Here is a 22,543-nt window from a genome sequence, read left to right as displayed (position 1 = left end):
TAGTTATTTTTTATACAAGACGATAAAATGGTATTTTACCACCACGAGGGATGAAATCGCGAGTGAATTAATTCCGGGAGATGATAATGCAATTTTATCGTCGTGTATAAAACAATATTGTTTTCCATAGCGAGTTACGTTTTAAAAAATATTCAGAAATTATTATTTCAAGGAATTTAATATGAGTAGAAAAAATATTGTGCTGAGTTGGCGTTGGTTTTTATGTAATTTGACAAATAAATAAAGCTGTCTCTTTAGTTGTCAGTTTTAGGTCAATATTTTTTAATTCTCTTTCGTGTCGATTACTGATTGAATTAGAGCCAGAAATGGCTCCAAACGAAATAAGTAAATTACCAACAGATATTCAGGCTGAGGCGACAACCGCCACATAGTAGGCAATATGTCCAAACCAAGTTGCAAAAAATAACATCCACAGTTAGCATTTATGGCAATAACATTAGATTGGAAACATATTAGTTAAGAGGAAACCACATAAAACTAACAAAAAAACATATTCGGAGTCTCTTTCGAGGGGCTGTAAAACGAACTTTGCGCAAAACCTACATTTTCAGTTAATTTGTGTCCAATAACTGCCTTTTTTCTACAATTTTTTAAATAGTAGGCGTTGCATTCAAGTGACACAGTATTATAACAATTGAATCGGACGACCTTAGCTTGCTGTCAATAATTATTGTGAAATTGTCATAACGTGTTTTACGTAGATTCCCGGTTGCCGTAAATTTAATGTCAAGGTAAGTAAAAAAGTATCTTTTATTTTGATTTTTTGGATAAAAACTAGGTAAAGGTCAAAGTAGAACATAATCATTTAAGGGTTTTTTGATAGTGGCCTATATTCTGTCTTAGAAAAGTTGAGTCAAAAAAATCGCAAAAAATCGCAACATTAAATTTATTGGAAGCGTAAGTCTCCATGCGTATGTGTATAGTAAGATCCTTTATGTGGACACTTCTCATAAATTAATTATTATAGTAGCTAGAGAAGAACTTGAAATATAAAGTTACGTATTTTTTCTCAAGATTTCCGAAGAGGTATGTCATAAATGTCAAATGACATTTTTTGACAAATTGACAAATTTTGACAGTACCAAATTTTTTAAATTAAATGAAATGGATTTTTCTTTCAGATTTAAAAATGTGCACTTCGTGACCATTGCATCCAGCTGTTATAAAACAAAATATCAGTAAATAGTAAATGGTAAAATAAAATTTAGTTATTTTTAATAGGTATAAGTTCTGTTATTTTCTAAATCGTCATTGTTTAATTCTCAGAATATGGTTACTTATTTAAAATATAATAATAAATATTGTTCACATATTGTCTGGTATTATTAGAGACCCAACTTATTGAAATGACAAACAATCTTGAATAGATTGGATTAGTATACTCAGGGTTTTCTTTTATACATTGACACCCCCTTTATCTTTTTTATTTGACGTTTCCGAAAACTGTCTCAAATGAAAGTGGTTTTGAATAAATTTGCCAAAAAAGTCTATTTTGCATATACAAAGTGCTTCAAAAAGTCTGGGCATGGTTCAACTATCTTATTTCAAATTAGATATAGAAGAATATATAAACAAGGGTATAGGCTATGCTACATAAAAGGATTTTTAGGAGAAAATAAAAATCAAATAAGAAATTGGGTACTAATTTGAAATAAGAAAGTTGGGCCACGCACAGGATTTATAAGGCACCCTGTATATGCTAAGAAGGCTGTTTTGAAAAATGTATTCGAGACCATTAAACTTTTATTCAAAACACTTTTTTCGAAAACGTCGAATAAAAAAGATACAGAGGTTGTCAATATATAAAACAAACCCTGTATATGCCGGAGGAATAATAATTGCTCAATATTTGTCTGTTTCATCTTGGCTCTGCCAAAAATCGTAAAATTTAGTGAAATATAAAATATTCTTACCGCCTTTTGGTAGCTGTATTAGTCAATAGATAATTTTTCCCATTTTATGAATCCCCCCCACCACCCCCAACCAGTCTTAAGTCAGCCAAAACTAACTGGGTTCACGGGCTACTAGCATAGAATGTTTTTACCAAATTTGAATGAAATCGTACAAAAAAAGAATTTTTGCAACATACTTCTGGATTTTTGCCCACTGTGCGCCATATCCAAACTACTTCCATTTAAATCCCGAATAACGTATTAAAAGGAATACAAAAATGTTCAAAAATGGAAGCAATTAAAAAACGTGCGAGAAGAAATAAAGTTTTTAACCTATCCTCGCTGTTAAAGTATCATTTAATCTACTCTTGCGGTTAAAGTACTATTTTATCTACTATTTTTGATAGATATAAGGCAATTTTAACAGTTACTATGGAAAAAAAGTAATTTAAGAAAAAGTTTTTCTTGAAACTGAACAGGTAACAATGCCAAAATCAGTCAAATGTGAATAGTGTTATAGTACTTAGGATTGTAATCAGAAATATGTTGGGCAAACTAGAAGATCAATATTAACTAGATTTAAAGAACATTTAGCTCAGATAAGATATGGTAGACCGGATAAATCTTGCGTTGCCGAAAATAAATTGATAAAGAACATTGTATAGATCTTAATAATTTAAAATTAATTAAACAAGTCTCAAATTACAGGCAATTAGATGCATATGAAAGCATCAGAATTAATAAATGTAAAGTTAGTATGAACAGAGACAACGGTCCAATTCCTTCAAGTTCTTTGTTCCTACTACTCTAGTGGCGGAAATTTAACTGTTACGCTCGGTGGGCTCTGACTCGGTTGGCTAGATTTTGCCACGCCCACTCGGTGCCCACTGAGCGAGTATATAAACGCTCAACTTGTAGATTGTACTTTAGTTTATAATCATCTGCTGATGATGCTAACATGGTTAGCGAAACGCGCGTCCAGTGTAAAAGTAAAAGTGTTTTGGTGTATTGTGGTGATTTAGTGTTTTTATTTTGCTGTGTAACACCAAAGGTTCCAACCCTCAACAGTAATAGTTATGTATTTTTGTAATTGAAAACCGGTTTGAATGAGGCAAAGGTCGATCATTTAGAAAATAAAATTTGGCATTTACAAAATTACAGGATGACAACTTTAGGTGCGTTGGCATCATAGATAAAGGAAAATAACCATCTATTGTTGGCACATTTGCCTAGTTTTGTTACCTGTTCAGTTTTAATTTAAAATATAAAATAACTTAAAATCGGTTTGTCCAAAATTGTTCACATTTGGCACGTGTATTCAGCATACGCAGATATTTAAATTTGTATTTCTTTATTAACTATTAATTATTATATGATCTAATAATTCCTAAATAGATTGACAATATGTCATATTTTTTCTCGTCTAATAAACTCATAAAATCTCTCTATTTTCATAGCCAAATTCGCAAATATTACCCATTAAAAATAACTATAGTAATTCATTCAAGCCGTTGATAAATATTACATGTACTATAAAATCGCTTAGTAATGGAATCCCTATTAAGGTTATGATTTTTTATACTGAAACAGCCCTACCCTAGCTAGAAAGATAAAATTAAAATTTTTATGTAATTAAATATTTTTGTGGTTATGTTGTGTAATTTCTCTTACAAATAAAACTCTTTTTTTTGAACAGCATTTTTACCAAAAAAAATTCTCTATTTATTATAGATTTAATACTAGCTGATCCGGCAAACGTTGTTTTGCCATATAAGTATTTTTTTATGGGACAACAGTCATTTTTGTCCAAATTTGGTTGAAAATTATTGAATTACTAATATTGCTATTAAAAAATAGGGGTTGATAGTTAAGGGTGAAAATTAAAGGTTGCATGTATTTTTAATGCCACATCATAAAAATATAAAAATAAAAGAGGTTGTCCAAAAATTAGAAAAATATAGAAAATTTGGGGTGGACCACCCTTATCACTTAGGGGTATAAAAAATAGATAACAACCTATTTTCAGACCTACTAAATAAAGATATAAAATTTTATCAAAATCGGTCAAGAGTATGGTAACTAAAACTGTGACACAAGAATTTTATACAGAGAAGACCAGGCTACTAGTAACATAGCAAGTTGCCGGACGAATTTACGTTTACCCGTTTTGCGTTCGTACTCGAGATTCACTGCCGGCTAGTCGGCTGGTCAGGCAGTACGCAGTTGCAGTTGTGCTTGGACGGGTCGGTCGTGATAGACTAGGAATACGACTCGAGGAGTGCCGAGTATTTAATATTTTCATTTTAAGTGTTTACCTTCACTTAAAGTAACATTTAAAATGAAAATACTTAAATATTTATTATTTGAGTGTGTTTACAAGCCAAAACTAAAAATAAGTAAGTTCTCTAAACCCCCAAAAAAACTAATATATTACCTTAATAAAAAAAAGTTATAACAAGTGTTCAGAAAGACCATCTTCTTGTGCTAGATAGAAGCCAAGGCGGTCGTAAAATCCCCGTCTGACATTGGCTAACATATTAGGGCTAATAGTTTGGAAAGCCTCTCGTATTTTTACTTGAAGCTCATCCAGATTATTAGCCCTATTATGACCATACACTTTGAATTTTACATAACCCCACAAAAATAAGTCATTGGGAGAAAGATCTGGTGATCTAGCGGGACACAAAATAGTTCCATGTCCACTAATTAAACGGTTGGGAAAAGTATTGTTCAAATATTCGTGAACAATACGGGCATTGTGGGCAGGACAACCACCTCAGCAATTTGATTACTTGAAAACGTGGGATTCTGATCCGCGGTAGCACAAATGAACACTTGCTTTAACTCCTGTTCTTCATTAATCAACACATCAGACTTTTTTTGTTTTTGTGGGAACACGAACCCATGTGTTTCAAAATTATTAATAACTCTTGATACAGTAGGTAAAGATGGAATTGGCCTGTCTACAAAAGTTTGTGGAAAAATTGTTTGTATATCCCGATAAGACCTATTTTGGAACATAAATTTTACACGAGAACTGTTGCGAGAATCTATGTATTCGTTTTGGCTATTAAAACACGAATAAATACAAATTCTGAAACATTCTTATCACATATCTACCTATTTTTATTTTATCGCATTTTTTCGCCTGCTTTTTATGCGGCGGACGGGTATACGCTAATTCGTCCGGTTCTGCCTATGTTACTACTACGGTGGTCCGGTCTGTATATTAGAAGCTTCTTTCCTTGGGTTAAGAAAAGAAAAATAAACAAGCGGTATAAGAAAACCCAAAAAAGTAAAATAGATTTTTTTTTTATTTTATTACATACAAAATTTTTAACCAAAAGCACATTACTTTTTTAGTTTATTTATTTTTTAAGCACTCATTAGTCCTCTAATTGACTCAAATAAATCTTAAATAAACAACCAAACGTAACTTTAGACTCTTAACAAAAATTTAAGTATCAAAGTTGGTAACACTGAAAAGAAATAGGCAGCCAAATCGGATAAATCGTATTTTATAGTTTGGGGAAACTTTGTAAAATGGTTAGTGGACTTTTGAAAAGAATGCGGAAACTGGATTTAGTAATCTTGTTTTGAATCAGTTTAAGATGTTACTTAGGAGAAAAGTAAACAAAGGTTTATTTGTTAGTTTGGTTTTGTGTCAACAAACTTACAAGTATAAAGCGATAAACACTGACTGAAATATATACGGAGTTACGGTAAATTTCGACCAAAAAATAATATAAAAATGTGATAAAATCAAATAAACTTAAATTAAAACATGTTTATATTGATCTCTTATGGATATTTTTAAAACAAAAATCTGGCTGACCAGAGATCCTTCTCCTTCTGAGATCCTCTCCAATCTGAACTTTACCTCAACAAGGTCAAACCTTCATTACATACAAAATTTTTAACCAAAAGCACATTACTTTTTTAGTTTATTTATTTTTTAATCACTCATTAGTCCTCTAATTGACTCAAATAAATCTTAAATAAACAAGCAAACGTAACTTTAGACTCTTAACAAAAATTTAAGTATCAAAGTTGGTAACACTGAAAAGAAATAGGTAGCCAAATCGGATAAATCGTATTTTATATTTTGGGGAAACTTTGTAAAATGGTTAGTGGACTTTTGAAAAGAATGCGGAAACTGTATTTAGTAATCTTGTTTTGAATCAGTTTAAGATGTTACTTAGGAGAAAAGTAAACAAAGGTTTATTTGTTAGTTTGGTTTTGTGTCAACAAACTTACAAGTATAAAGCGATAAACACTGACTGAAATATATACGGAGTTACGGTAAATTTCGACCAAAAAATAATATAAAAATGTGATAAAATCAGATTAACTTAAATTAAAACATGTTTATATTGATCTCTTATGGATATTTTTAAAACAAAAATCTGGCTGACCAGAGATCCTTCTCAATACCTTTAATTACGTTATACACCTGCGGCATATAATTTTCTCCAAGTTCTCTATGATTTCATTTGAAAGCAAACTCGGTGGCTAATCCAGCCAAGCCACAGTTAATTATGGATAATTGTTGATTTAGCTTTGTCGAGCCCAGCCCTAATCAGCATCTATCGATGTTGTTGTTAACTAATGTTTTCCTCGATGAGAAGTTATATTTAGTATTCGTCTCGCATGTAGCTTTCTGTTTGCTGTTGTCTTAGATGTTGTGTCGTTATATTTGTACGTACACGAAATTCTTTATTTCTGGTATCACAAGGGAGTCATTCTTTCTCTGTGTGCTATTTTTCGACAAAATTTATGATATTGTTTTGTAGTTAAGAGATTTCTGATGGTTCAGACCAGCATAAGAATTAAAAGAACGATTCAAAAGCTTAACTCGCTACCTATTCATAATTCTGTAAAACATGATTGACTTTTTTTTGAAAAATTTACTGATTTTTAAAAAATATATTAAAATAATTTTTATTCGGTGTGTACTTTTCGCGTGTACTCTATGACAAAAAAACGGTGTCAAAGACGGCTGGGGAATGACATTCGATTATAATTTTGGCCAGATCAAGCCCTAGACTGTATTTACTTGGCCTGTACAGGGTGGGTCAAATTTGACGCTTTTAAATGGAAACACCCTTTTCTATAGGAGATAGACGAAAACTAATATCGGTGTCTGGAGCTCAATTTTCATCAAAAACATGATGGTGAAAACCGCACATCAATATCTCTTACCGTTTCGGAGTTACGGGGTGTTTTTCAAAAATATGCATTTTTATCAAATCACTGTAACTTTTTTGCTATGGAAAATTTTGTATTTCTATGAAAACATTTCCAAAGCACCTTTTTACGTAGAATTTAATGGTTTAAGTATATTTTTTTTAAATTAACAATTTAAGAGTTATCAACAGAAACATTTATTTTTTATTTGGGACACCCTCTATATTTTTAATTATCTGAAAAGAATTTAAAATTACCTTTCCAAAAATATAGTACACTTGATATTTTGTTACAATCCCCTTCAAAATACAGAATTTTTGAAGTTCGCCACTTTTAACTAGTAGGCTTTGGACCTCTTATTGATGATATGCCCTTAATGGAACTCGAAAACATATTTTTCCAGCAAGACGACGCACCGCCTCTGAACGCTGAAGTTATCAGCAAATTTTTGCAGCCAATTTCAAGAATAATTGAATAGCTAACCAAGATCCCAGCCGTTGGCCGTCGAGGCCGCCTGACTTAGTGCCCATGGATCTAATCCTATGTATATATTTGCGGAAGAATAAAGGTTCCTTATTCTTCCGTATAATCTAGACAAGAATTAGGAATACTTAACAGTTATAAGAGGGTAACTTTCACCCCCACTGAGTTAATGAATTCCGCGAGAAATGTTCAAAAACTGCCCCGTCTGTCCATAACAGAAGACGGTCGATATGTCGAACACCTGTAGCAAAATCTCATGTCTTGGTTTGCTATTTATTTTTATTGTTATTAGATATAGTTTAAATGTGTTGATGTTGGTAAAATATATTTTAAATTGTTATAAAATTCTGCATCTCTCATAGCAAATATTATTTTCGATGTAATTGATGCTTACAGCTAGAATTTTTTTGCATTACAGCCGGTGCCGTTCAAAGCCTACTTATTTAAAGCGGGCGAATTTTTATATACTCTATATCTCGAAGAGGAATCGAGGAAAATATCAAGTGTGTTATATTTTTGGAAAGGTAATATTAAATTCTTTTCAATAAATTAAAAATATACAGGGTGTCCCATATAAAAAATCAAATTTTCTGTTGATAATTCTTAAATTATTAATTTTAAAAATATTATACTTAAACCATTAAATTCTACGTAAAAAGGTGATTTGGAAATGATTTCATAAAAATACAAAATTTTCCATAGCAAAAAAGTTACAGCGATTTGTTAAAAATGCATATTTTTGAAAAACACCCCGTAACTCCGAAACGGTAACAGATATCGATATGCGGTTTTCACCATCATTTTTTTGATGAAAATTGAGCTCCAGACACCGATATTAGTTTTCGTCTATCTCCTATAGAAAAGGGTGTTTCCATTTAAAAGCGTCGAATTTTACCCACCCTGTACAGGGTGAGTCAACGATATAGAAAAGTCCATTATCTCATTTGTTTCGAGATTTAGAAAAAAATATTAAATATAAAAGTTATAGGGACAGTTAAGATACATATTTTAAAATTATTACAGAGTATACAGGGTGCTTCAAAAAAGTGTGGCTAATATAACATATGTTTTTTAAATGCAACACCCTATTTTTTATTTTATTTTTAGATTCTGCGTAAAATTCCGTAACTTTTTTATATATAATGTTATATACCTAAAATTAATACCGTATGATGGAATAAAAACGGCGTCAACGATGGCTATGAAATGAAGATCGCTGTCATTTTATATGTAAAATTATATGGGAAATGTCATCGATCGTCATTTCCTAGCCAACTGGACGCCGTTTTTTTTCGATCATACGGTAGTTTTTGTAATATTTAAATTTGTTTAAACAAATGTTGGATTGCGGTGTGATAAAAAATTGTCAGTGATGCCGTTGTCTTTGAAGTTGGACAACTAAAATTTGGTAGTGGAATTTTACAGAGATATAGAAAAAGACCTATGTAAAGATATTTTAGTTAAATGCTACAGGGTACTCAAAATATATTTATGAATTTCAACCAAAAATCATCGATTTTCATTCCCCAGCCGTCTCTGACGTTGTTTTTTTTTCGATCATACGGTACTTGTAAGTTTAAAAGGTAATATACATGTCTGAACAGTTTTATCTATATTTAATCAATACCAGAAATACGTGATGGCCACAACCACACGTATTTGGGAGGATGAACGGGACAAACATCTGGAAACTTTTAAATGTTTAACTATAAGTGAATTGCATGAACTTTTAAAACATTTACTTAAAACATTTAGACATTTTGTTTATTTGTGTTTAACACAGTTGTTGCACAAACTTAGATGTTTATACATTTATTGGAGCTCTCTAATTTGTCTTAGTAGGAACGTTCCTTGAAACACAACAGTGAATTAACTGTTCCTTGAAACACAACAAGGATAATTAACTAACTGTTTTGCAGAATTGGCAACCCTGTCACGTAGACCTGAACTGAAACAATCCAGTAAAGGTCAGAGTTAAGAGTAGCATGTGTTCATTTACTGCAACTTGTTTTACTATATACAGAGTGGCACAAAAGCTAGGTATTTCAACAATAAACGAAAAATCAAACAATGAAGGAAAATTTAAGTAATTTATGCTCCCCTGTATAACTCGTAGAATGTAGAATGTTTAGGAGGGGAGTTAATCACCGCGATCTTATAGATCTATTGTGTGTTCCCCTTTCTTGAGTTATAACGAGTTATAACTCATCATACAGTCTCAGGGCTTTAAGAAAAGCCAGTATCTGAGACGGCTCCACAGAGGCCTGCTCTCCATCCTCGACATCAGACGTACCAAGGTTCATGGCACGAATGGTCGTCGTCTCGGCGCACTCAGTGATAAGGTGCTCTGGTGTTTCCCCATTTTCCCCACAAAATCTGCATTCGCCGTTGTTTCTCAGTTTCAGCTTACTGAGGTGTTCGTTGAGGAGACAGTGTCCTGTTAGAAACCCCGTGACAATCCGAAGATTGTTTTTACTTAAATCAAGGAAAACCTTTGATTTTTCTCGGTCATAAGTTCTAAGGAACTTTTCGAGTGTCTTAGACCGTTGGAGGACACTCATTCCAAGTTACGGATGGAGTCTTCCAGATTCTTCAGTTCCGCTTTCAGTTGGTTCCCGTTTGGAAAACAGAACGGTTCTGGTCCAGTTACTGGAGTGTTCGCTCCTTTCTAGCTAGATCATTTGCTTTTCATTGCCTTCCATCCCTTGGTGAGCAGGCACCCAGAGTAGGAGGACTTTATTTTCTTTGCCTAACTTGTTGAGCTTCTCTAGGCATTCTTTGACCAACTTCGAATTGATGGTTACTGAGTTGATCGCGTTAAGTGCTGCTTGACTATCGGATAGAATGGCAATTTCCTGTTTTCGATAGTTCCTATCTAAGATAAATTGTACGCATCTTTCGATAGCGCAAATTTCTGCCTGAAGGATACTGGGGTAGGTGCCCATTGGTTCGGAGTATTCAGTTTTCGGCCCAAATACTCCTATCCCTGTCCCTGCTTTAGTTTTGGAAGCATCAGTATACCACGTGATGGCATGGTCTTTTATATGCTGAGTAAACGTTTCTTTCTTCCAATCCTTTCTATTACTCAATACTACAGTGAGGTGTTCCTCAAAGTTGTAAATTTTTGGTATGTCATCCACTGGGAGTTGGAGAAGTGGAATTTTTCTTTCCCTGTATAACTTAGTAATGTTTCATTAAAATGTTAATAAAAATTGCATGCTTTTAAATGTCATACGCTTAATCTGTTTAGAGAAGTATTGCATAGAGCAAAATGTTAGTTCATTTCAACGAATAACTTTTCTATTTACATTTTTTTATTCTGATTTTTGTTCAGATAGGCAACACGCAACTATAACTATTTGACGCCAATTATTACATCGATTGTTTTTTATACCTTTTAGTCAGTTATAGTAGCTTTTAAAGTATAAAAAAGAATTTTTTATTTTTTACAAAAAAAATTCATATTGTTTGTTGGTTTCATATAATATTAAAACCCTTTTTTCTTAATAATTCTATTTAAAAAATATGTATAAACTTGTAACAGCGCATAACTAGAAGTAAATTTAAAGTTTTAATTTTTAACTGTAGGGCATACGTTTAAAAAGTTTAAATTGCCCAAAAAGGTTTCATTTTTCAGAACAAAATTAATTTCAAAGTTGTTAAACAATATACCATGACTTAAGAAATGTAATGCATATAAACAGACTTTTCCTTGTCAATTTTTGGAGATAATTCTTAAAGATTATTATAAAAAAATGAGTCCGAGAAGATTTTAGAAAAAAAATTTTTTAAAAAAATTAGTTTTTAATTTTTTTCTTATTGTTCCACCACATCAAAAAACTCTAAAAAATTCCTGAGTGTAAAGAAGTATAAAAGACATTTTCTGACGATTTTTAGTGAGTGCGATATTTCACAAAGGTTAGAAAAATGAAGATTTTAATTTTCTTTCCTCCGCTAAAAATCGGCTTTTCGTTTAATAATCATGATCATATTATTTTTTCATGTCTTAGGCTTCTAAGAATTAGCAAAAAGTCATCATTAATGAATTTTGAATTTTACTATAAAAATAAAAATAAAATTGAAAAAACAGTTTTTTTGAAAATCTCGAAAACCGTTTGAGTTAAAGAGGGTTAAAAATTTAGGTGGATTATTTTGATTCGACACCAAATCGATTCCCTGAGTGCGAGTCAAAAAAGCCGTGAGGCAGATTTTGCACATATTTTTTACCAAAAGACATGTAAGATTGTCATAAAATCGAATTAAAAATAAATAAATAAAAGGTCATAGTTTAGAACAAAATAAAATCTCCCCAATTTCATTCAAAGCAAAATTCATTCATCGGAATGATGCAAAGAAGAAACGAATATTAAGTACGAACTTCAAGTGAAACAATACAAAAAACGGCATCGTTAAGGCTCTCTATATATTCCAGCTTTTTCTCGAGAGCCTTTTTTAATTTTAATGTTTCTTTCTTGCTGCTGAAACAATACCGAATATGCCCCGGTATCATTAGAAGGTTGCTGCCTTTTTTTGCACTGTTGCCAACACAATAAACCCCCCAGTCAGTCAGGATTAAAACAAAAGTATTGTCTTACTAAAAAACTTGTTCGTTTCCTTGAGCAATGTAGGCCATTTTTTGAATGTTTATTCTTGGAAAAAAATAGGAAATACTCAGCTAGCTCATACGTATGTTTTTTAAAATTAACTTTAGTTCAAAGAGGAAAATAACAGTGAAGTTAAATGGTAGATAAATATCCGTTTTTCGGAATTTTAATCCCAATTAAGTAAAACATATTATAGTTGTATTTTTTTTAAATGGAACACCCTGTATATTCTATTTTCAGATTCTACGATTGAAATAAAGATAAAGTTGATTATAGTTTATCACACTTAAACTTTACCGTTTTTGAGATCTTTTCAGTTTTATGAAATTGCAGTAAAAATTTTAAGGCTTCATTTCTCTCAAAGTTTTTGATATTAAATAGGTATTTACTGAGGTTTATTTATTTATCAGATATTGTGTTGCAATAATAAACAAAATAATACCTTATACAGAATGTCTAAAAATTTATATTAAATAATTACTAGCTTTAAAGGGCAATAATTTGTTTAATTTAAATGGAACGAACATCCTGAATATTTTACGACAATCAAATGCACAATTTGATTGTCTATCAAATTGTATTTTACCATTTTTTACTTATTTCTTCAAGTTTTTGTAGAAAATGCATTTTCTTATAATTTAGACCTCATTTGTCACTATACCCATGGAATATTGACATATTTATTGTGCATCATTCTCGTAAAATATGGTGTTCAGGGCATTCCATTTAAATTAAACAAGTTATTGACGTTTAAAACTAGTAATTATTTAATATAAATTTTTAGACACTCTGTATAGTGTAGTATTTTGTTTATTATTGAAACCCAACATATAATCTTCAGTAAATATTTATTATTAAAAACTTTGATACTCTTGGAGAAATGAAACCTTAAATGTTTTACTGCAATTTAACAAATTTGAAAATATTTCAAAAACGGTCAGGTTTGAGTACAATAAACCTTAATCAAATTTACCTTTATTTCAATCGTAGAATCTAAAAATCGAATAATATACAGGGTGTTCTATTTAAAAAAATGCAACTATAATATTTTTTACTTATTTGGGACACTCTGTATCTTGTAAAATTATTATTAAATTGTAGGTTTAATATTCCTTCAATGAAACGAAAACTTACAATTTGTAAAAATCTAATCGTTTAGCTACAATACTCCGTGTAACAACCCTGTATATTTATCTTTTTCGTAAAAAATATCTAAGATTTATTTTAATTAATTATTTTATTTATGTTAATAATTTCATATGATATTTTTCATACAAGTTTCTCAGTGATTTAAAGTAATTTGGAATTTAAGAAATATCTGTATCGGAAAAAATACACAATTTTGACGACAAAGTCTCAGGCAGACAAAGAGAAAAAGCTCTTTCATATTTTAACATAATATTTACACCAATCAAGCCAGAAATTTATGCAAATAAAAGGTCAAATTTAAACGAAAATAATAAACTTTTTCCTGAATATTTAATTCGAATATTCTTAGGAAAATTTCCCTTTTTTCATCGTGTATATTAATAAGAACAAAAAGAAATGTTTTAAACAAACAACAAACGGGTATATTTTATCAATCAGTGAAATAAGTAAATATAGCACACCTCTCTATATTAATTTATTTCTCTCACTTTTAAAACAGAACATAAATATTAATAATAAATATTTACAAAAGAACCGTTCGACAGAAGTTCCTATTTGTTTGTAATAAGTATTTTGTTCAATACGTATGTAATATAAAACTGTTTCAATTAATAAAATATTATAAAGCTCTCGATATAACAATACAACTGGATTGGAGTTTTGGAAATTGGAATAGTTGCGATATATTTTATTTGCGAACTTTGTAGGGTTCATTTCGTTCAGTAATATCAGTTAAATTTATGGATAACGAACACTAGGAATGCAGGTTCTAACGCACAGTTTTAACTTAATACTTTTTGACTGAACAAATATAACTGACAGGAAAACCGTTATGTGTAGATAAAATGCTTAATAAATTAAGATGCTTAAGATAAAACTTCTATTTAATAAATTTACTCTCTACAGGGTTGTTTACCACATACGACACGGAGTGTTGTAGCTAAACGATGAGATTTTTACAAATTGTAAGTTTTGGGTTCGCTGAAGGACTATTAGAGGTACAATTTAAAAATAATTTTACAAGATACAGAGTGTCCCAAATAAGTAAAAAATATCAAAGTTGTATTTTTTTAAATGGAACACCCTGTATATTATTACATTTTTTGTTTCTATGATTAAAATAAAGGTAAATTTGATTAAGGTTTATTATACTTAAATCTTACCGTTTTTGAAATATTTTCAATTTTGTGAAATTGCAGTAAAAATTTTAAGGCTTCATTTCTCCAAGGGTATCAAAGTTTTTAATACTAAATATTTACTGAAGTTTATTTACTGATCAGTTATTGTGTTGCAATAATAAAAATAATACTACCTTATACAGAGTGTCTAAAAAATTATTTTAAATAATTATTAGCTTCAAATGGCAATAACTTGTTTAATTTAAATGGAACACCCTGTACACGAGAATCAGATGCACAATTTAATTGTCTATCAAACTATATATTACCATTTTTTACCTATCTCTTTAAGTTTCCGTAGAAAATGCATTTTCTTGTAATTTAGAACTTATTTATCAATACCCATGGACTATTGACATTTTAGATTATTTTTAAAGATGTACCAAATTTTTAAAGAGTAGGGATACTAATATTGTCGATATAATTCGTTTATTTCATTAAAAAATAAAAAAAACTGTTTAAATATTTGTTAAAGAGGACCAATTAATATGATTCCAGTATTCAAACTACATTAACTGACTGTTTGCGTTGATTAATAATAATTGCTCCAAATACTAAAAAACTGAATTTTGTATGGGCATTAGACAGTGTGATAAAAAGTAACACCTTAAAAATGATATTTCATTTTTTAATAAATGCTTATTTATAACGACAGAGACTTTAATTTGATAACTTATTATTATATTGATTTCTTACTCAAATCCACATTTATTTATAATAATTTATTAACGAACACAATTAAGTATGTAATTAATTAGTATATGGGCGGAAATAATGGTGTTATATTTAATTAATGGTATACTCTTTTATAAAGATTTAAATAGTTTTCTTTTTGCATACAAATGGGCTTGGCAATGGGTTTTGCTAAAAACGATAATATTACTAGTCTGTACATTTTTTACATTTGTTGCTTTAAAAACAATCTAAAATGTCAATATTCCATGGATATATTGATAAATGAGGTCTAAATTATAAGAAAATGCATTTTCTCCGAAAACTTGAACGGATAGGTAAAAAATGGTATAATACAATTTGATAGACAATTTAATTGTGCATCTGATTCTCCTAAAATACACAGGGCATTCTATTTAAATTAAAGAAGTTATTGCCGTTTGAAGCTAATAATTATTTAAAATAAATTTTTAGACACTCTGTATAAGGTAGTATTATTTTTATTATTGCAACACAATAACTGATCAATAAATAAACTTCATTAAATATTTAGTATTAAAAACATTGATACCCTTGGAGAAATGAAGCTTTCCCAAGTAACATTTTTCGGAGCCTAAAGTTTTATTAAAAGGTAACGGGTATTTATAAGAGGTTTATAAGGAGCCTTAACATTTATAAGAGTGTTTAAAGTCTTATAAGAACACTACTGGTGTTAAAAGTTTTGTAACACCTCGAAAAAATATCAAAATACTTGAAGTTTTATAATATTGCATCCAAAATGTTTTCGTTACCTTATTTATAAAATCTTTGGTATTGGTTACTTACGGTTTTTTAAAAGGGTTTTATAGCGTTCTTAAAAACCTTATTATAAAACTTTTACTCTTGGCTTACTTCGTAAAACCCTTATAAATCCTAAGGCACCTAATAAACATTCTACAGGTACTACAAAACCTAAAGAATTTTATAAAACTTATAGGCTCAGTAGCAACTCCTTTCATGTGTAGAATAGGGGGCGCTATATTTTTAAGGTTATGTTATGTTTTATGTTCCTGTTTTGCTTTTGCAAATCAAAAATGGAAGGAGAAAGAAAAAATTGGAAAAAATTAAATACAATAGCAGTTTTTATAGAAAGTGCGTTAAAACCCGCGAAAATATTTTGGGAAGCACACCACCCACAACTACTAAAAATTACCAAAACTTAGACATTTCTCAAGAAGATATATTGCCAGATACTTCGACTGAATCGACTGCCACCGATGAAGGAAGGGGCATAGGACCTTTGGAAGAATGTATAGATATCAGGGAAATTTGGTCAAAGACGGTGTTGATTTTCCATCTTCTGTGGTTTGGACAATTTTGAAGTGCATTGAAGGGCTTTGTTTTAATTATTTTGATTAAAAAATTGTTTTGCAAAAGCGAAAACGCCCGAAACAAAAAGTGAGGTTATAGTCAATGGTCAAGTTTCTATAAATACCTTTTTGGTAACTTATAAAACTATAAGTATCACAAAAGCACCTAAGGTTTTATTGGAAGAGGAAAATTCCCATGACACCTAGGGAAGTGTTTTTAAAGTGTTGATGATTACTTAAAGGCCCATATAAAACTAGAGGTTTTTAAAAGGCGAAATGGCGAACATGACGTCCTTTTATAAGGCGGCCATTTTATGTTTGTGTTGTACTTACACAAAAAAGAATAATATTGCATTTTAAGCAATATTACCGAAGCTTTAAGACGTATTTTTTCAAAAGCATGGGGTTAAGAAATGTTGCGCAGTTTATTTGCAAAAAAAAACAAATCACGAGACGTAAATTTAATTTTTTGGTTTTTACAAAATAAATTATATTTGAGTTCTAAACGGGGGCGCTTTAGTTTTAAGAAGGGTAAAATGTTAATATTACTCGATAAATTTTCCGTGTCAATAAAATTTAGTCCTTATAGAATTCTTACAGAGTATTTAAGTTGTTATGATAATTATTATAACACGCCATTTTCATCAAAGTGAAAATCCATTGCTGTCAACTTTAAACTACAAGCAGAATAATAATGACAAGGACTTGAAATAGAATATATTGCAAACAAACGTTGTAGAAAGAGATGAACTTAAAAGGGGCGTTTTTTATTTTGGTGTTTATAAACACTATAAAAGGAATATAAAGGTTTTAAAGCAGTAACGAAAATGTATTCCTTGCCGCTATAAAACTTATTTATGGTTTATAAAGGTAAAGACAACCTCTTAGTTACCAATTAATGGAGAGTAAAGGTCACGTTCAAGGTTTTATAAGGTACTAAAATTTGGTCACCGTTACCTTTATAAGATTCTCCATTTAAGTGCTATAGGGGTGTTATAAGGGTAACGAAAACGTTTCGCGAAAAATTGATAGGTTCTTAGGTTTTATTAAGTAGGTTATCGAAACGTAACCATTACCATTATAAAACAAAAAATGTTAGTTGGGTTAAAATTTTTACTGCAATTTCACAAAATTGAAAATATTTCAAAAACGGTAAGGTTTAAGTATAATAAACCTTAATCAAATTTACCTTTATTTTAATCGTAGAATCCAAAAATAGAATAATATACAGGGTGTTCCATTTAAAAAAATACAACTATAATATTTTTTACTTATTTGGGACACTCTGTATCTTGTAAAAATATTTTTAAATTGTAGCTCTAATAGTCCTTCAACGAACCCCAAACTTACAATTTGTAAAAATCTCATCGTTTAGCTACAATACTCCGTGTCGTATGTGGTGAAAAACCCTGTATAAATAAGAAATATGTCAGAACTCGAACAGTACAATTAAATGAAAATATACTTCTTACAACTTAATACAAAGTAATACAATAAATTCCAAACTTTTATTACACAACAAGGGTTGATAATTCCACTTGTCTCTATGAATATACGTCACTAAAACCACAAGAACGACATTTGTTAACTTGTTTTAAATTTATATTATATTCTCAGCTATAAATTCAAAACTTTTTCCGTTTCTCTCTAATAAATTTGACTCATAATATCCACTAGGTAAGAACTTCTGCTTTAGGACAAGCCACGGGGAGTTTGATAAAAATGTGGTTTTAAAAAATGTCAGACAAAAGAAATATTTGTTCTTCCTTTAGCCAAAGGATAAAGACAAACTCTGCTCTCTTAAGATATTCTGTCTCGTAGGCAAAAAACGAGCTCTTAACTATGTTAGTGACGGTGTTATTTTAGTGTGTTATTCTTCGACGGTTGGAGATACTTTGTTAGGAGGAATAATATTCCTTAAAGATGTCATAAAGCAGAGGGATAGAGTTCATAAAATACATGTTAGTTTTATACAGAGTCGGGCATCTACCGGTTGCGTCTCAAAAGTGGCTCACCCCCTATAACTTTTTTATTTTTTCAGATAAAAAAACAAGATTTAATATGTTAGTATATGACATAAATTAGGATTGATTGACAGATTCATTTGTTTTTGGTCATTTCCTGTTTCATCGGAAATCACTACAACTTTTGATTTTTAAATGGCACCCTCGGTATTTTTTTTTACTTTATTCGATAGAAAATGGCATTCTGAATAGAATGACATATCATATGTCAACTTTTGACATACTCATGTTTTAGTAGTCTCAGAAATATTAATAAATAAATATAAACAAATACTTCTTCAGTCTTTTTTAAAAATGAAATATAAAAAATATAAGAAATATCCTTCGTCCCTTTGGGCGATAGAGTGTCTCTATTAAAACTGCAAACAACTCATAGAGATTTAAATATAATTCAAGTTTATGCCCCAACAAATGACAAACCAGATCAAGAAATCGAAGAATTCTATAACAAAATAGATGAAGTAATGCGGCTCACAAAGGAGGGAGAGATAACGATTATAATTGGAGACTTCAATGCCAAAATTGGCCGTGGTGTTGAGGGGGATAGCATAGGGGCATACGGTCTGGGCGAAAGGAACGGTAGGGGAGATAGACTTGTGCAATTCTGTGTAGAGAATAACCTCTTAATCGCTAACACCTTTTTTAAACAGCACCCCAGAAGACTGTACACCTGGAGGTCACCTGCAGATAGGGAGAAAAAAATTGTCAGGAATCAGATTGATTTCATTTTGCTCGGCGTAAGCTTCAAAAGGTATATGAAGTCAACAAGAACCTACCCTGGAGCAGACATCGGCAGTGACCACAACCCTGTCGTGCTGGACTTTAGGCTCAAGAGATTCTTGAGAGTTAAAAGAGAAAAACGGCAAAGAAAATAGACATCGCACTATTGAACAACCCCGAGAAAAAGAAAGGGATCAGTTCTAAGATCGAAAAAGAACTAGAAATGGTAGAGGTACCTGTACGGGAAGAGGATGTCGAAAAGACATGGAATGATTTAAGAACTAGAACAACAAATATCCAGGAAAAAGATATTGGATTCACGGCAACCAACAAAAAGCAGGAATGGACAACACAGGAAATACTAGACCTCATGGATGACAGACGGAAGCAGAAGGCAAACCTGATAGAATACAAACGCTTGAATGGGATCATTAGGAAAAAGTGCCAGGAAGAGAAAGAGATCTGGATGTCAACAAAATCTCAAGAAATAGAGCAACTACAAGCAAAGTATGACACCTTCAATGTTCATAAAAAAGTGAAAGAATTTACAAACAGACACAGAAAACACCAACAAACAATCCTAAGAAACGATAACAACGAGATAATTCTGGGAGTAAAGGCTAAGCTTGTGGGATGGAAAGAATATATCGAAACACTTTTTAATGATGACAGACCCTGTTCCCCACCACCGATAGATCACATACTGAATGAAAAGGCTCCAGCAATAACCAAAGACGAAGTTGTTCATGCAATAAAAGCGCAGAAAAGCGGAAAAGCTACCGGTCCCGATAAAATAAACGTTGAAATACTTAAACTCATTGCAGATAACGAAAGCAGAAGATTTGGTAACAGTATTATTTAACAAATTATATAGCTCAAGCAAAATACCGTCAGATTGGCTTAAGTCAACATTCGTAACCCTGCCAAAGAAACCCAACGCCTCACAATGTGATGATAGGTCTTATGTCCCATGTCCTCAAAACCTTTCTTAGAATCTCCCACACTCGAATCTACAAGAAGTGCGAAAATCAGATGGACAACACCCAGTTTGGCTTCAAAAACGGACTCGGAACGCGTGAAGCACTCTTCTCCCTAAATGTAATGACACAGAGGTGTAGAGACATGAATGTGAATGTATTTGCATGCTTGATAGACTATCGTAAGGCGTTCGACTGTGTTAATCATCAGAAGATGATCAAAATTCTAAGAACAACCGGAGTTGACGAACAAGACCTACGTTTCATATCAGAACTTTATTGGCATCAAACGGCGGTAGTTGAGATGAAGCAGTCAACATCGGAAGACATACAAATCAGACGGGGTGTTCGGCAGGGTTGCGTCTTGTCTCCGCTCCTGTTTAACCTGTACTTGGAGACTATATTTAGAAAAGCACTGGATCAAATCCAGGGCGGAATCAAGTTCAATGGAATCCCAATAAACAATATCAGATATGCCGATGATACGGTTATAATAGCCAACGATATACAAGAACTGCAAAGCATTATAGATTCCGTAGTCCACTATAGTGAGATGTTTGGACTGCATATCAATGTCTCCAAGACCAAAGAGTCTTTTCTAAGACTCCAATAAATGCACACCTGCGTGTCAAGGGACAAACAATCGAACAAGTAACCTCAATAAAGTATTTAGGAGCTAACATCAATAGTCAGTGCGACCCGAAAAGAGAAATATTTTCAAGAATTGAGCAAGCGAGAAAAATCTTCGTGAGAATGAAATAATTTTTACAAGAAGAGACCTCAGTGCGGATCTCAGAACTCGAATGGCCAGATGCTACGTCTTCTCTGTGTTACTCTATGGATGTGAGAGCCGGACACTGGATTCACAGACCGAGAAGAGAATAGAAGCCTTCGAAATGTATGAATACAGACGGATGCTGCGAATCTCATGGGTACAAAGGATCACCAACAATGAAGTACTCCAGCGCATGCCGAAACAAAAAGAGATACTGAACACCATCAAGGAAAGAAAAATGCAATACCTGGGTCATGTGATGAGAGGTGGTAGATACGAAATACTGCGCCTCATAATAGAGGGCAAAGTGCAAGGGAAAAGATCAGTAGGAAGACGCCAGAACTCATGGCTAAAAGATTTGAGGAGATGGTTTGAACGCTCGTCTGCGGAAATCTTCCGGGCTGCAGTTTCCAGAGCCACAATTGCCATTTGGATCGCCAACCTTCGGCAGGAGAGGGCGCGATAAGAAGAAGAACTTACTTGGCTCTAAATATCATAATCTTAAACTATACAGGGTGTTCAAAATTATATGCTAAACTTTCTAAAATATAAAATAATTTTCTTTTCCAAATATCTTCGAAAGTAATTGGAGTTTTTAAGATTTAAAACGTCGTAAGATCAAGCAAGGCGCAACTTTTCTCTAATCTTTGTATCTCTTCTTATTTATGAGACACTGTTTTGTGCATTTTTATGTCGGACACTCTGTATAATGAATACTAAATGAAGAATCAATTAAAAACGAAACTCTAGGCCTATATTTATCTGATTCAGTCTCAGTCTGTGTTCGATTTAAATATGAAAAGAGGAGAGAAAAGGGTCGGCTGGCTCGCTTAAGAAATTCTCTCTGAAAATAATAATGGCGAGATATGAAATCCCGACGAGCCAGGTATTCAGTTGAAACTAATTTGAATAGAAAACAAACATGCGCAAATCCCTTTTGCGAGAAATAAATAGAAATGTATCTATCTGTGGTGAGGGTGAAGGTTTGAGGTAAAGCATGGAGGTATAGAGTGTATTGTGGTGTTTTATGTCTCTTGTAAAGGGTTGTCCTACAGAACGGAGTAGGGATTAACGATACCGTGATTTTTAAGTCACACTGTTAGCTGATAGCGGTGCTGCCACCATCGGAGAATATCGTAAACAACTAGTATATCCAAATACACCGGTTTAAATAGCGAGTATACGAAAATTTTATGATAATAATTATTCTGAAAGTGTTAGGAAGTATAATTTGTGAAAATTCTAAAAATAAAAATAAAAAAGTAAATATTTTAATATCTTCAGAAGGTCTAACTTGTATTATAATTTATTATTCCAGCTAAAAAAACTTTTTAGATGAGTTCAACTACGGTAGCGAGCATAGTTTTAATCACCGGTTTTGCTAGTGAGGCATAACAGCGCTTTCAGATGGAGCGGACCGACCGCGACTTCGAGCAAGTACCATGAGTTTATATGAACAATTTCACATGGGTCGCGTATGCTCAACAACGCCCTAAGTACGCTCTCCTTTAC

At 31.8% G+C, this 22,543-nt stretch overlaps 2 protein-coding genes across 6 annotated transcripts in view; one reads left to right on the top strand and one right to left on the bottom strand.

Annotated features, from left to right (window-relative positions):
• Nucleotides 1-22,543, top strand: part of LOC115884290 (tachykinins) — a 123,001-nt gene that overhangs the window by 32,525 nt on the left and 67,933 nt on the right. The window lies entirely within an intron of this gene.
• Nucleotides 1-22,543, bottom strand: part of LOC115884291 (trypsin-like) — a 139,823-nt gene that overhangs the window by 50,435 nt on the left and 66,845 nt on the right. The window lies entirely within an intron of this gene.

Source organism: Sitophilus oryzae, unplaced genomic scaffold (genome assembly GCF_002938485.1).
Source record: "Sitophilus oryzae breed Bouriz unplaced genomic scaffold, Soryzae_2.0 scaffold_227_pilon_pilon, whole genome shotgun sequence".
NCBI lineage: Eukaryota > Metazoa > Arthropoda > Insecta > Coleoptera > Curculionidae > Sitophilus > Sitophilus oryzae.
Note: the sequence above shows the minus strand (reverse complement) of the source record. Positions and strands in the feature narration are given on the sequence as shown.